The 17,779-nt window shown below is 36.9% G+C and overlaps 1 pseudogene; it reads left to right on the top strand.

The window, feature by feature from the left end:
* The first annotated feature begins 16,932 nt into the window (after nt 1–16,932).
* Nucleotides 16,933–17,267, top strand: LOC116576304 (annotated as a pseudogene).
* The last annotated feature ends 512 nt before the right edge of the window (nt 17,268–17,779 follow it).

The following is a 17,779-nucleotide window of genomic DNA, read 5'->3' on the forward strand; positions in this document are numbered from 1 at the left end:
CCTAAATGATTGGGAGTTTGAGGGAGTTTCCCTACTGAGGTTTTGACTTATGCCAAATCCGTAAGGTGAAGGGAAAAACTCCAGAGGCTGACCCAGGTTAAGGTATGAAGGATCAAGGCATATCTTGCGGTTTGAGACAGTCATCCATAAAGCTGTGGTAATAAACCTTTCTTGCCCATTCATGTGGAGAGCCACATGTGTGAGAGCCCTTAGTGCAAGTATGCCGTGCTTGTTGGAGAGAGTTGTTAACAGCTGTGTCTCCTCCCAGATGTGCTCATTTCGGTTGCCTGTCTTTAACTGAGCCTTAGGAAGATGCTTGAAATGCACCGTTTTCCTCCGCCTCTGCTGCCAGCAGGAAGCGGACAGCTATATATCAGAAAATACAGTATGCAAATGAGAAGGGAGTAATGTAAATGTTTCTATAGATCTTTCAGGGAAGAACTAACTATGAGAGGCAAAATAGCTCATAGAGTTCATCTTTCTCCTTTTGGAGATGAGAAAACTGAGGTCAGAGTTAGGGAGTTTGTGGAATGAGAGATTGGCCAACTGGACCAACATAACATGGCAGATTCACAGAAGAGGCAGGATGGGAACTCAGCTCTTTCAGCTTCTACTGATATATTGCTCTGATTTCTTTTCTCAAAATGTAGGTTGTCTTTTCTATTTCAATAAATGTTTCATTCAGTAAGAAGTTAAGGGGGAGAACTTGTGAGGTTAAGAGAAAAGAGGTATATCTTCCCTTTGAAACAGATGAAGCACCAAGGAAACACTTTGTTGCTGGTAGTAAAAAAAAAAAAATAAAATAAAAAAAAAGATGGGGGGGGCGGTAAGAAGAAATTTCATTTGAAAATTTAGAAAAATATAAGCAAATAATGATTTTTCCAACAAGCTAAAGAATATGAGGAAGAAATAAGTAAAATCATTCACAATTCATAGAAGGATGCTGTCATGCCTAAATTTTGAAATTGCAAAAGTTCCTTAGCCTCCTGAGAAACATCTGGTGATACTGAGTTGCTCTTATTCATTTGTACAGAGACTGAAATGTCAAGGTTCCATTATGTTTTAATAGGGTTTTTTAAACTATTTTGACCAATTAACTGAAGAATTTCCATAAACTAAAATGCCATTTTAAGTGTATAGTTTAATGAGTTTGAAAAATATAAATATGAGTGTGTGCATTTACATATATATATCAGTATAATAAGCACTATAATAAAAACATAGACTATTTCCATTTCCCTAACAATATCCTTCATATTTCTTTGTAGCCTTTACATTCAAGTCCTCTACTCCTTGTTCCATCCAACCAATGACCTATTTTCTACTCCTTTATACTGGTTTTATCTATTCTTCAACTTCTTTTGAATGGAATGATAGCATAAGTACTATTTTATATCTGCCTTCTTTCACTTAACATGTTTTTGAGATTCATCTATGTTGTTGCACATGTTAGTGTAGTTCGTTCCTTTTTTGTTGCTGAGTGGTGAGTGGTGTTCACTGTATGGACATACCACAGTTTACCACCCAATGATAGATATTTGGGTTATTCCCAGTTTGAGACTTACAATTTGAGACTTATGATTTGGGTTGCTATGAACATTCATGTGCCTCTCTTCATGTGGACACTTTTTCTTTTCTCTTGAAATGGGATTATTGAGTCATATGATAAGTATATGTTAAACTTCACAAGAAATTGCCAAATTGTTTTCCAAATTGTTTGTAACATTTTGCATTCCCATCAACAATGTATGAAAGCTCCAGTTGCTCTACAGTCTCCCCAACACTTAATGTGGTCATTTTTTACAATTTCAGTCCTAGAAGAGTTGTAGTGCTACGTCTTTGTGGTTTTAATTACCTTTCTTGATGAGAAATGATATTGAGTATGTTTTCTTGTGATATTGGCCATGTATGTATCTTCTCTTGCAAAGTGATACAGAATATTTTGCTTCTTTCAATTGAGCCATCTTTATTCTTGCTATCAAGCTATAAGTGTTCTTTATATATCCTGGCTACAAGTCCTTTACTGATATAGATACTGTGAGCATTTTCTTCCAATCTGTGGCTTTTATTTTACTTTTACCTTTTAAAGAAAAGATTTTAATTTTAATTTTTTTAATTTTAAATGTTCATAATTTATTTTTTATGGTTTATATGTCAAAATAATTAGCTCAAGGTCATGGAGAGGTTTCTCCTGTTTTTCTCTGGGGTTTTAAGTTTTATCTCTTAATATCAAGGTCTACAATCCATTTCAAGTACATTAATGTTTATTATATAAAGTATATATGCAGAAAAAGCATTTGACAAAATACAACATACGTTCCTGATTAAAACTCTTCAGAGCATAGGGATAGAGGAAACATTCCTCAATATCATAAAAACTATCTATGAAAAGTCACAGTGAATATCATTATCAATGAGGAAAACCTGAAAGCTTTTCCCTTAAAATCAGGAACATGACAGCAATGCCCATTCTCACCACTATTGTTCAACATAGTGCTAGAAGTCCTAGCATCAGCAATCACACAACAAAAAGAAATAAAAGGCATCCAAATTGGCAAAGAAGAAGTCAAACTCTCCCTCTTAGCAGATGACATGATACTTTATGTGAAAACCCAAAAGACTTCACCTCCAAATTACTAGGACTTGTACAGCAATTAAGCAATGTGGCAGGATACAAAATCAATACACAGAAATTAGTTGCTTTTCCATATGCTAACAGTGTAACTGTAGAAAGAGAAATTAAGGAACTTATTCATTCACAATAGCAACAGAACCCATAAGATACCTAGGAATAAACCTAACTAAAGAGGTAAGGGATCTATACTCTAGAAACTACAGAACACTTATGAAAGAAACTGAGGAAGACACAAAAAGATGGGAAAATATTCCATGCTCATGGATTGGAAGAATAAACATTGTTAAAATACCTATCCTGCCCAGAGCAATTTATACTTTCAGTGCTATCCCTATTAAAATACTATTGACATTTTTCAAAGAGCTGGAACAAACAATCCTAAAATTGTATGGAACCAGAAAAGACATTGAATGTCCAAGGGAATGATGAAAAAGAAAAACAAAATTGGGGGGCATCACGTTGCCTGATTTCAATCTATATTACAAAGGTATGATCACCAAGACAGCATAGTATTGGCACAAAAACAGACACAATGGAACAGAATAGAGACTTCAGAAATGGACCCTCAACTCTATGGTCAACTAATTCCTGATTTGACAAATCGGGAAAAAATATCCAATGGAAAAAAGACAGTCTCTTCAATAAGTGGTTCTGGGGAAAATTGGACAACTATATATAAAAGAATGAAACTGGCCCATTCCCTTACACCATACACAAAGATAAACTCTAATGGATTTTGATGAAGTCCCAAAAGTTTATTTTGGCTTTTGTTTCCTTTGCCTTTGGAGACATATCTTGAAAGAAGCTGCTGTGGCTGATATCGAAGAGATTACTGCCTATGTTCTCCTCTATGATTCTGATGGATTCCTGTCTCACGTTGAGGTCTTTTATCCAGTTTGAGTTTATCTTTGTGTCTTCATCAAAATCAAAAGCTTCTGCACAGCAAAGGAAACAGTCAAGAAAACGAAGAGGCAACCCACGGAATGGGAGAAGATATTTGCAAATGACAGTACAGACAAAAGGTTGATATCCAGGATCTATAAAGAACTCCTCAAACTCAACACACACAAAACAGACAATCACATCAAAAAATGGGCAGAAGATATGAACAGACACTTCTCCAATGAAGACATACAAATGGCTATCAGACACATGAAAAAATGTTCATCATCACTAGCCCTCAGGGAGATTCAAATTAAAACCACATTGAGATATCACCTTACACCAGTTAGAATGGCCAAAAGTAGCAAGACAGGAAACAACATGTGTTGGAGGGGATGTGGAGAAAGGGGAACCCTCTTACACTCTTGGTGGGAATGCAAGTCAAGTTGGTGCAGCCTTTTTGGAGAACAGTGTGGAGATTCCTCAAGAAATTAAAAATAGAACTTCCCTATAACCCTGCAATTGCACTACTTGGTATTTACCCCAACGATACAGATTAGTGGAAAGAAGGGCCATCTGTACCAATGTTTATAGTAGCAATGGCCACAGTTGCCAAACTGTGGAAAGAACCAAGATGCCCTTCAACGGAGGAATGGATAAGGAAGATGTGGTCCATAAACACTATGGAGTATTATGCCTCCATCAGAAAGGACGAATACCCAACTTTTGTAGCAACATGGATGGGACTGGAAGAGATAGTGCTGAGTGAAATAAGTCAAGCAGAGTGAGTCAATTATCATATGGTTTCACTTATTTGTGGAGCATAACAAATAGCATGGAGGACATGGGGAGTCAGAGAGGATAAGGGAGTTGGGGGAAATTGGAAGGGGAGGTGAACCATGAGAGACTATGGACTCTGAAAAACAATCTGAGGGTTTTGAAGGGGCGGGGGGTGGGAGGTTGGGATACCAGGTGGTGGGTGTTATAGAGGGCATGGATTGCATGGAGCACTGGGTGTGGTGCAAAAATAATGAATACTGTTATGCTGAAAATAAATAAAAAATAAATTAAAAAAAAAACTAATGGATGAAATACCTCAGTGTGAGACAGGAATCCATCAAAAAATCCTAGAGGAGGGGCACCTGGGTGGCTCAGTGGGTTAAAGCCTCTGCCTTCAGCTCAGGTCATGACCCCAGTGTCCTAGAATCGAGCCCCACATTGGGCTCTCCGCTCAGTGGGGAGCCTGATTCCCCTCCCCTCTCTCTGCCTACTTCTCTGCTTACTTGTGATCCCTCTCTGTCAAATAGATAAATAAAATCTTTTTAAAATTAAAAAAAAATTCCTAGAGGAGAACACAGGCAGTAACCTCTTCGACATCAGCTACAGTAACTTTTTTCAAGACAAAGAGAAGTGAAACAAAAGCAAAAATGAACTTTTGGGACTTCATCAAAATAAAAAAGTTTTGGCACAACAAAGGAAACAGTCAATAAAACTAAGAGGCAGCCCACAGAATGGGAGAAGATATTTGCAAATGACATTACAGATAAAGGGCTGATATCCGAGATCTATAAAGAACTCCTCAAACTCAACACTCAAAAAAACTAATAACTCAGTCAAAAAATAGGCAAAGTATATGAACACAGACTTCTCCAAAGAAGACATACAAATGGCTAACAGACACATGAAAAAATGCTCAACATCACTAGCCATCAGTGAAATACAAATACAAATCAAAATCACAATGAGATACCACCTTACACCAATCAGAATGACAAATATTAACAAAACAGGAAACAACAAATGTTGGTGAGGATGTGGAGAAAGGGGAACACTCTTACACTGTTGGTGGAAATGCAAGGTGGTATAGCTGCTTTGGAAAACAGTATGGAGGTTCCTCAAGATGTTAAGAATAGAGCTACCCTAGAACCCAGCAATCACACTACTCAGTATTTACCCCAAAGATACAGATATAGTGAAAAGAAGGGACACATGCACCCCAGGGTTCACAGCAGCAATGTCCACAATAGCCAAACTGTGAATGGATAAAGAAGATGTGGTACAAGTATATAATGGAATATTATTCAGCCCTCAAATGATGAATATCGTTCGCATCAACATGGATGGAGCTGGAGGGGATTATGCTAAGTGAAATAACTCAAGCAGAGAAAGACAATTATCATATGGTTTCACTTATATATGGGACATAAGTAATATCACAGAGGACCACAGGGGAAGGGAAGTAAATCCAGAGGGAAAGAAAACAAAGAGGGAAATGAATCATGAGAGACTATGGACCCTGGAAAACAATCTGAAGGTTTTAGAGGGGAAGAGGGTGTGAGGAGGGGGTAACAGGTTGATGGGTATTGAGGAGGGCACATGTTGTGTTGAGCATTGGGTGTTATACTTAACATTGAACACTGCATCAAAAACTAATTATGGGGGCACCTGGATGGCTCAGTGGTTAAAGCCTCTGCCTTCGGCTCGGGTCATGATCCCAGGGTCCTGGGATCGAGCCCCACATCGGGCTCTCTGCTCAGCGGGGAGCCTGCTTTCCTCCTCTCTCTCTGCCTGCCTCTCTGCCTACTTGTGATCTCTGTCTGTCAAATAAATAAATAAAATCTTAAAAAAAAAAAACTAATTATGTACTCTACAGTGGCTAACAACAGTGGCCAATAAAAAAATAAGAAAATAAATAATAAAAAATAAAGTATGTATATATTTATTATATTTATATGTATTATATAAAGTATATAAATGCTGACTTTTTTCCATGTGAATATTAGTTCCAGCATAATTTTTGAAAAGATCATCCTTTCTCCTGCTGAATTTCCTTGATTCCTTTGTCAAAAGCAATTGACTATATATGTCGTGGATCTTTATCTGGACCATTTTGTTTCATGAACTCTCCTTACATGAATATCATACTGTCTTGAATTCTGTAGTTGTGTAGTAACAACTGAAATTATGTAGTGCAAGTCTTTACCTACTTCATGTTACTTTTTCAAAAAATTTTTGGCTATTTTGGCCTTTTACATTTCCATATAAATTGTAGAAGACCTATGTCAACTTACACAGAAGAAAACCATGATTGGGACTGCACTGAATCTGCAGATGAAAGTAGGGGAGATGTGATTTACATACAAATGCTGAGACTTTTAATTCATAAGCATGATATACATCTCAATTTTTTAAATTTTTCTCATCAATGCTTCATAGTTTTCATTCACAAATATTGAAGATAATTTGCTAAATTATTTTTAGGTATTTTATGATTTCATAGTTTTTTGTTACTACAGTAGAGGTATTGCATTTTGAGTCCACTTTTCTAATTATTTGTAGCTCATATGAATAAACACAACTGGTTTTGTTATCAATCTTGTATCCTGTCACCTTGCTAAATTTACTTATTTGTTCTAATAAGTTTTTATTTTCCATATTCCTTAGGGTTTTCTATAATACCATTGTAATGGTTTGCTAGGTCTGTTATAACAAATGCCACACACTGGGTAGCTTCAACAACAGAAATAAATCTCTCACAGTTCTGGAGATTAAGGTATCAGCAGATTTGTTTTCTTCAGGGGACTCTCTCCTTGGTTTAGAGATAGAAACTTTCCGCTATGTCTTCGCATGTTGCTTTCTTTGTGTATGCAAGCTCCTGGTGTCTTTGTGTCCAAATTTCCTCTTCTTAAAGGACACTGGTCTGACTGGATTGCGGTCCACCTTAATGGTCTCATTTTAACTTAATCACTCTTTAAAAGTCCCGTCTCCAAATACAGTCACAGGGCTGGGAGCTGAGGGCTTCAATACACAAATTTTGAGGGACACACTCAGCCCATAACAACCATCAGGTTATCCACAAATAAAATACATTTTCTTCCTCCAGCCCATAGTAATCATAATGCTATCCAGAAATAAGAACATTTTCTTCCTCCTTTCTAACTGCGTGTCTTCTATTTCTTTTTCCTGCCTTATTTTACCAGCCAGGACCATCAAGAACATGTTAGAAAGAAGTGGTGAGAACAAACTTTCTTGACTTGTTCCCAGTCTTAGGTGGAAAAGTATTAACTTGCTCCCCAATTAAGTATAACATTCACTGAAGGTTTTTGTAAATGTCCCATTGAGTCAAGTTAAGAAAATGTACTTCTATTCCTAGTTTGTTGTGGGTTTTGATCATGAACAGGGATTGCATTTTTTTCAATTGCTTCTTCTGTATCATAACCCTGGTAACACACACCTTGTTCTGAAATCTACTTTTTCTGATACCAGCATATCAGGTGGAATGGTCATTTGATTAGTGTCTTTAAGGTATATCTTTTTCCATCCTTTTACATTTAACCTATTTGTGACTTTATATTTAATGTTGACTTTCTGTAGATAACATAAGAAGAACAAGAACAATAAGTTCTTGTCATTTTATCCATTCTGACAATGTCAGCCCTTTAACTGAAGTGTTTAGAGTTCACATCTAATATGATTGTTGATATGGTTAGGCATTAGCTGACTATCTTGATAGTGTTTTCTATTTGTCCCATTAATTCTTTCTTTTTTCCCCCTATTATTCTGCCTTCTTTTGGATTAAATATTTTTCTGATTAGATTTTATTACTATTATTGGCTTATTAGCCACACCTCTATGCTTTTTAGTTTTTGGTTTGTGCATATGCATGTGTGCTGCTTCTTGGGTTTAAAACATACATTTTTAACTTAACACAGTCTATACCTTCAAATGTTATCACACCCCTTATGTCAGTATGCTTCCATTTCCTCCTTCCCATCCTTTGTGCTATTATGTATTTTACTTCTGCATGTATTATAAACCTCAAAATATAATATTATTTTTTGCTTTACTTGATTATCTTTTTTTAGTTTTTATTTAAATTCCGGTTAGTTAACATACAGTGTGATATTAGTTTCTGGAGTATAATATAGTGATTCAACATTTCATACAATACTCGGTATTCATCTCAGCAAGTGCATTCCTTAATCCCCATCACCTATTTCACCCATCTCCCCACCCACCTCCCCTCCGGTGACCACCTGTTTGTTCTCTATAGTTAAGAATCTTTTTTGTGGTTTGCCTCTCTTTTTTCTCCCATGACTGTTTATAGCAGTGTTACCAACAATAGCCAAATTATGGAAAGAGCCCAGATCCATCGACTGATGAATGGCTACAGATGTGGTATATATACACAATGGAATACTACTCAGCCATAAAAAAGAATGAAATCTTGCCATTCATGATGACCCAGAGCTAGAGAGTATACGCTAAGTGAAATAATCAGAGAAAGACAAATACCGTATGATTTCACTCGTATATGGAATTTAAGAAACAAAACAAATGACCCTAGTTGATTGTCTTTTAAAGAAATCTTAAAATAAATATATCTGCTAAATTCATCCATATATTTGCAATTTGTAGGACTCTTTATTTCTGCATATAGTTCTAAATTTATGCCTCAAGAATATCTTTTTAACGAATCTTATAGTTCAGTTCTTCTGGATACAAGTTGTTTTAAATTTGGTTTGTCCAAGGAGTTATTATTTCACCTCCATTTTTAAGCATTTTCATTCCAGTTTGATGGGTACTGTTGTTTTGGTTTGGGTTTTGATTTTAGCACTTTCATGATGCTGTTTTTGGTCTGGTTTTGGTTTGGGTTTTGATTTTACACTTTCATGATGCTGTTGCATTATCTTCTTGTTCATACAGTTTCAGATGAGAAAAAAATTATGGTAGTTGTTATCTTCATTCCTCTATCCATAACATGTTATTTTTCCCCTCCACCCGCTTTTTAAGATTTTCTACTTATCACTGGTTTTTACCAATTTGGTCATATAATATGTCTTAATGAGGTTTTCTTTGGGTTCAGCATGTATAAAACTCCTTAAGCATTTCAGATCTGTGGGCTTACAGTTTTCAACAAATTTAGAGTATTTTAAGCCATTATTTATTTAAATATTTTCTCTCCTCCCCTATCCTACATATACGCTGGAGTACTTGAAATTTTTCAGAAATTACTGAGGCTCTCTCTGTTCAGTTTCATTTCAGTTTTTTTTTTTTTTTTAAATCTTAATGCTTCGGTTAAGATAGTTTTTATTTTTATGTTTACAAATTCACTATTTTCTCCTTCTGCAATGTCTAATCTGCTATAAATTCCACCAAGTGATTTTTCATTTTAGATGTTTTGTTTTTCAAAACTAAAGTTTCTATTTTTCATTTTTCTTATCACTGTGTTCAATTTTTCTTTAACTACTTATGTATATGTATAATAGCTATTTAAATTTATTTATTAATTCAATCATCTCTGTCATTTCCAGATGTGTTTCTTTCAACTTATTTTTTTACTGAGTATGGATCATACTTTCCCATTTTCACATGATTGTAGTTTTTTAACAAATGCTGAACTTTGTTATTTTTATGTAGTTGAATGCTGGATTTTCTTGCCTTCCTTTAAAGAGTATTTTACCTTGTTTTGACAGAATTACATTACTTAAAGATCAGCTGGATCTTTTGACAGTTGTTTTTAAGCTTTGCGTAGTCTTTCCTCCATGGCTAGTTCAGTCCCATTATTAAGGCATGACCCCTTTAGGGTCTCCACCAAATGGCCCAAGTTCTCAACAAGGATTCTCTGCTCTGGCTGCTCAGAATATGAATATCTTCCAGCCCAGATTTTGGGAGTGTTTCTCCCTATATGTACACAGAGAAGTCTTCAAAGATAGACCCAAGGGAATCCCTATGAAATTTCTGAAACTTTCTGTACAACCTCCTCCTTTCCAATAGTCTGTCCTGATAGTTCCAGTAATATCAGTTTTCCTGATCTCTAATATGTACCTCTGCAACTCAGCAATTCTGCAATACTCTTTTTGGGCTCCCCCTCTTAGAACCTGGGTAAGGAAAGGGCCTCCAGTCATAAAGTTGGGCAATCTTAGGTCCAACTCAGTTGTTTCTCTACTTTTGGAAGTCACAGCTCAACTACCTGTTTTCCAATATCTGAAACAGTTGCCTTATGTATTCTGCCCGATTTTTAAAGATATTTATGGTGGGAAGGGAAGTCTGGACCCAGTGACTCCATCATGGCCAGAAGGAGACTTTTGTTCTCAATGTTTTTGTTTGCACAAAAATACTGATTACTTAAACCTAGGGACAAAATAGCCTAAAAGTGGTTGAAATGAATGAAAACATAATGAAATGAATAACTAGAATGAAAATGTTATACATGTCAATGAACGCTGTGTTATATTACTGGTGGGGTTTTTGGTCTTTTGATTTAATTAACTGAGGAGGAAGGAAATAGGAAAGACAGGTCATTGAAAAGCCATTACACAATCAGAAGGACTATTTTATTACAAATTGTCACATTCCTGACTATTCCTTAGGTTGCTCCCCATATCAGACAGGCTAGGTCATTATGTAGTTGCAAGAGAACTTCCAATAGCAGTTACTCAAGGTAACAGTTTTATTTTTCACTCAAGCCACCCATCCATTCTGGATAAGTCCATGTCATCTTCATTCCACAACCTAGCATTAGGAGTGACATCCATCTGGGATGTCACTTTTATGAAAGAGGGAAAAGATATATAGCCCTCTTTAAGATGGCCCTTACAACTTCTGCTTTGAAACGTCACAGTTCTGACATTGCATTGACCAAAGCAAATCACACGGCCATACATTACTTCAACAAGTCAAGGATAGAAAATTCTTCAACAGGAAAGGCACCATAGGGAAAATAAAGATATTTTATGAATATTAATACAACCTACTATACTCCTACACACAGCATCTTTGTCTTGGATTAGCTCCTAGAAAATAGCTAGACAGCATCAGAAAATGTGGCTAAGCCCTTAAATAGTGGCTTCCATCCTGGAAATGCACAAAGTCTAGGCTTAAATGACTACTGTGAGCTATTAAAAGAGTAAAGGGAATCTATATCTGCTAATATATCTCCAAAACTATGTTAAGTGAACAAAGATAAGATACAAACTAGTGTTTATCATATACTTTCATTTGTGTAAAGAGGAGCATATTTTATATATCTGCATGTGTGTGTATGCATGGCAACATTCTAAAAGAATGCACGGGAAACAGATGCTTCTAAAGTAATATTCAGGAAAATGTTTCTCTGAAACAGAATATAAGAGTCTAGACTGGGGAAGCTATTCCTTTCACATAACATTTGTGCTACTTAATTTTTTTCAATGTAATTATTATTTCCCTAATGGCTCCTTAAAAATTCCCTCCTCCATGTACACTGAAGAGTTTATCAGTCAACCAATTTCCCCAGCAATGTTCCAGGGCATCATAAAGGGTAATGCAGAATGACCGTAATGGAGATCAGAGATCAAAAATTAACTCTTACTCCTTCACAATTTCCAGAGATCAGCCTAATAAAAAAAGGAAAATATGAAATAAAACTTGCAAGTTACCTCCTTACATCCTGACACTGATACTGTGGATTTTCAACCCATGCAGATGAAAGAGATTTAGTTCATGATCCTAAAAATCAGTGTTTAATGCTTATTTGTGCAATTCTTTTCTTGCCATGCTTTTCTTCCTCAAAAACTGCCACTGATGAGGTACTCCCGCTCCTCCTCTGGAAAGACTTTCTGCAGCATTTGCCTCCCTAGCATGGATAGAACGTTCCAGAATGCTTGTGCCTAAACCTTACAATGAACAGACACGACTTTTACAAGACGTCCTCACTTCACAGTATTAGAAGAGTGGACTCTTTGCTCAAGAACAAGGTCAACTTCATGCTGGAATAATGAATATATTGATGAAAAAGCTTTTGTTCTTATTGTGAGAGCCAGGAAGTTTTTACAATTTTTTACAATACTAACTAAGCATCTCTTGAAATCCTTCCTTCTATATTCATGTGGGAAAGAGAAGAACAACCACCAACAATGTCTATGTCCTAGTCCTTGGATGTGTGAAAATGTCATGTTACATAACAAATTATGGAAATAAATTATGTTAAATTATTTTAAGGCTGCAAATGGAAGTAAGATTGCTGATCAGTTGCGAAAATGGGGAAATTACACTGGATTATCCAGGTGGACCCAATGTAAAGTAAGAATTCTCAAAGCGGAAGTGGAAAGCAGAAGAGGAGTTAGTTTCAGACTGATGTGATGGGAGAAAGACCCGATTCACCATTGCTAGCTTTGAAGATGGAAGAAGACTACCAGCCAAGGCATGTGGACAGCCTCTAGAAGCTAGAAAAGACAAGGAAATTGATTCTCCCCCTGGAGCTTCCAGAAGGAATGTGCCCTGCTAAGACCAGTATAGCTCAGAGGAACCTTCGTCAGATTTCTGACCTACAGAACTGTAAGGTAATGAATGTGTGTTGTTTTAAGCCACTAAGTTTGTGGTCATTTGTTGTAGCCACAATAGTAAACTAATGCAGTATGTTTATTCATCAGTGTTTATGATATAGCACACAGGGATCTCATATTCAGGACATAAACCAGTTTCATTGACAAGCCTGGAAGAGAAACCTGAGACACAGACTCTACAGGTACATGATCAAGTCAAATCACTTTTCCTCAAAGAAACTGGAAGATGGAAGTCCTCTGAATAAGTGTGCCTGGCTGGCTCAGTCAGTTAAGTATCTGCCTTTGGCTCAGGTCATGATCCCAGGGTCCTGGGATTGAGTCCTACATGGGGCCTGTTTCTCCCTCTCCCTCTGCCTGCTGCTCTGCCTACATGTGCTCTCTGTCAAATAAATAAATAAAAATCTTAAGAAAACAAAAGTCCTCTCAATAATGAAACCACACAATTAACTTCAGACCCAAGAATGGATCATGCTTCAACTGGATGTGAAATAAGTTGTGTGTAAAAAAAACAATGTAGTTATGCTATGCACAAACCTTCTATAGGGCTTAGCTATAGAGGCTGCACTGTAGTCTTACTACTTTACCCACCCTACGTGAAACATACTAGGGATTTCTTCTTTTTTTTAACCTGGAAGGTTGAAAGATGCAGTATCTATTTCATCAAGGGTGAAACAGGGCAGAGGTGGAGACTACTAAGAATGATACACACAACATTATTTAGCATAACTCAATAACAAAAAAATTTTCCAAGAAAAAGAAAGATCCATAATTGATTATATCAATTGTATTAACCATTTCAGGGAAAGAGTAAGCGCAGAAGAATGGCTGAGAATTCAACCAATCTAGCTCTCTCCTTATAGCTATATGATAGTTGCTTGTACCATATCAAATACCACTTCCTCTATTATCAGTTAAATGTAAAGAAATGCAGACAAGAACCTTGTCTGAGGTGTCATCACTTTGTCCTAATGCTCTAAACCATTCTTCTGAAAGAATGGTATGGACAGCTAGTGTGTCTTGAATTAGATGTTAGAAGCAAAGTGGATAATAACACTCACACTTTTTTTGTGGTTACTTAATAGGCCATCCCTACATTTAACAGTAAGTGTTAGTCCTCCTTATTTTTTTTTTAAATAGCTACATCCAGACTTAAAAGATAACTTACACCAGAAGTTATTTATTATGCCAGTCTATGTGCATCACTTTTTCACTCATTTATTGCACAAAGGGTTGTCTTTTATTAGCAACTGTGAAGCTGCACACAGTGCATTAAATTTATAAATGAGATGTTGGCGTCACTATCACAAAAGGTTCAGAGGAAAGCTGAAGAGTATGGCATTACCATGGTGACCTGCTGTGATGGTGAGCTCCCCAGGGGGCAATGGGCCACAGAAAAGCCATTAGGAAGCTCTCCTTCAGGGACATGTTGTTGTTTCTTACTTAACCACTTAAAGAATGATCCGAGCCACAAAGTCAAGGAAGCAATCACTCTTCTCTATTACAAAGAATGAAATGGGAGTCTCTGGGCTCTTCCACAACCATTTGTACGTAACCTTGAGAAAGGCTTCCCCATGTCTGTTTGGAAAATTACATTAGCAAGAGAGAAAAGGTTTTACAAATGCCAAGGGGTGCAACAGTTCATTATTAGCTTGTTTGCTCCCATTTTAAGTTCCTGTAGTTTTTGTGTTTCATCCATTTAGAAAGAGAGGAGGCTCTGTTTTCAGGGGGATTAGAGAGGCGTGGCCTGAGGGATGAAGATGAGAAGGAAGGGAGAGTGCAGCTTCACACAGAAGATTTCTGTAGCAATAACAGATTTTCTTACAAGGCTCTGTCATTCCTTGTTTGTTTGTAATTGCCGTTCGAACTAAAAGAAACAAGCAAGGGAATCACAAAATTATATATAGGAAGATATTTATCAGAACCACATTAAAACTACCTTTTAAGAGATGATAGAAAACACTATGAGAAAAGACTTCTCCATCAACTCTGGGAATTTGCTTTGTTGCTATTTCTGTGCTTTTAGTTTTTGGATTCGGTCTTATGAGTGGCTATTTGTTTATTTCCTTTGTATTTTATAATATACGTGTGTATGCTGTCTGAGGCATCAAACATTTTATGATTATGAGTACAGTTGACAAGAGCCAGTTAATGCTAGCCCAGCAGCCTTCTAAGTACTAATATACTATAACAGAAAACCAATTTGTTCAGACTTTTAGCAAAGTAAAGCACATTTTTGTCAATATTTTAAGTGAGCTGGTATGGGATGATTCCTCAAGGACATTAGCCAATTAATATTGCTGACATCAACGGTAACCATGGTTTAGATTTATGCTACCACGTATATAGATTAGGGGAAATTGGTATTGAGCCATTATCAAAAGTGAACCCCAGCAAGAACTGGTTATATTTGATTTATTGCATGGCTACAGAATGTACCTCTAATCTAAGCCAGAAATTTTCCAAATTCATGCTGCTGGTCAAAAGACATCTGAGATAAATCGGCATAAATTGCAATTACTAATGTAAGACAGTTTAAAGCTCATAAATCAGGCATGAACTAAGTCAGCTGGTTAGGTCTGTATGAATACATAGTTAGAGGTATACATTTCTTTTAGAAATCAACTTATGGTAAAAAGAAGTTTTGGGAAAAAGTACATAAGGAAAGTGATTTTTTTTTTCATTTTTTCTCCTTTCAGATCTAAAGTAACTTTTCTTCTGTTTAGGAATGTAAAACTATAGTATGTTTGATTTGTCTCTCATATCAGTTTTTTCTTATTTTTGAAACACTAATATCTGGAAATGAAAAAAACACACAGGAAATTTCTCTAATGGGGAGGGGACTGGAGGAAAAAAATCTGGCAAATTATCCTATTTTTACTAACAAAACCTCACAACTTTCTGTATATATATATATATACATATTTCTAAATGTGAAATTTTTCCAAGGTGTCAGTTTTCCTTTGACTCAAGTCACAGTTATCCATGTGTATCCAAACACCTACTTATTTATCTTAGAATTCTTGTTTCTAATTAAATTGCAAAGGGGCAAACATTTCAAACCTAGAGCAGGGTGTTCTCATCTATTATTGAAAGAACATGGTGATCTCTAAATACATCCATACATACACACAGAGAGACACATCATGGACTCAGACCCATGGAAAGGTTGCAAGTGTTTGCTCAATTACCATGAGCTAGGAGAGGGACAGTAACTACTTACAGACTTCAAAGGCTATCATCCACAAAATAAATTAAAGCATGGGTTGGCTGACTTTCCAGAAATGATGGATTGTGACAGGGCCAAAGTTGGATAATTCTCCTCCTAACAGTGGGTCTTTCCAGCCTCAGAACAGCTTTTTGTGAATTGGAGATAGGAGCAGTTTGAAAGAGAGCCGATGGAAGGAGCTGTCCACCATTGTCTCCCCTTCCCAGTTGGAAGCAAGTTCTGGGCTCGAAGTCAAACTTGATTGATCACAAATATTCCACAGAACTAGAGATCAGCACATTCAAAACAATCCTGTCCTTTTACATGCTAAGATTTATTTGAATATACATCTCCTTGCCCAAGGATAAGCTCAAAACAACAAGCCTAAAATGTGTGTGTCTTGCAGAGTTTTGTAGTCTTCAGAGTAAGTATGAAGCAGAATCCTGAATATGCAAAGATTAAGATATTATCTATTCTAGGATCATGGCAAGACTAGCCAAATACTCTGAAATTCTAATCAATTAAACTGAACCCTTCTTTATTATCAATTTACTATTCTTTAAACATAAGGATTAATAAGACATAATTGAAGTCGATTTGGTACATAATTAGTTTCCCAAAATATGTGGTCCCAAAGTGATGGCTGTGAACTAGAAATCAAAGGAAAGTCACTGTCCACCCTAGCAAGAAACCAGTTTTTCACTCAGCCAAGCAGTCGCTTGTTCATTCATACAGTCATATCACCGGTAAGTCACCCAATATGCCAGGAAAGACTTCCTAGCTTGGTTGCCAGCTAGCGAAAGGTAATTTTAATTAGCATAAGACTCTTTAGGAGACAGCTGGTCTGAGAGCACAGCCACCATCACCATGAGCTACCCAACAAGCTCAAGAGTGAGATGACCCTGGAGGAGCTACAAATGTGGCAGGAGGAGGAGCTTAACACAAGTCCATTCTCTGCGCTCACACAGTAAGTAAGAAATAACATGTAAGGGCTCATGAACTGTGGAAATAAAAAGGAACTCCTGCTCTGTATGAAGGCCACTGACAAGCACTGCAACACAGGCTGGAGAATGCGAAGGTGATGCAGACCAAAGTCCCCACGTGCAGCAAAGGTACGAAGTCCAAGGCAGACAACAAGGACCCCTATGTCTCCAAGATGCTCCTGTAAAGAGACTCAGTCATCATGGTCCTACAGAACCCACTCACTGACGGCAAGTAGGGGGCTCCACCCTGCTGTCAGAAATCACTCCACCATCCCGCAAAGTCCTGTTCTTAGTGATGGAAGTAATAAAATCCTGTGTTTTTTCTTTCTAAATATACAAATAAATAAAATTTTGAAGGAAGAAAAGATGGAAGTGGAGGGAAAAGGGAGGGAGGGAGAGAGGGAAAGAAGGAAAATGAATATATTGGCTTAAAAATCCAAAATGTGGAAAGGACAGCCTTAGAGGTGCCTGGTACTGGGGACTTCAGTGATACTTCCTGGTATTTCTTCTTGTGATTCTTCTCTCTGCTTCTCTCTGTGCGCTGGCTTCTTTCTGAACAGCATTTCCAACAGGCATGAAGGCTGGCTACCTGTAGTTTCAGACTTCTATCCTTACAATCTCAAAAACCAAAGTTTCAAGCTCTGGTTAGAAAAACCCCAGGAAAAATCTCCTTGTCCTGGCTTGTAACAGGTGCTCTCCTGTGAGATGAGATGAATCTGTGGTCAACATCTCACAAGCAGTTAGCAAC

Source organism: Mustela erminea, chromosome 17, assembly GCF_009829155.1.
Source record: "Mustela erminea isolate mMusErm1 chromosome 17, mMusErm1.Pri, whole genome shotgun sequence".
NCBI classification, from domain to species: domain Eukaryota; kingdom Metazoa; phylum Chordata; class Mammalia; order Carnivora; family Mustelidae; genus Mustela; species Mustela erminea.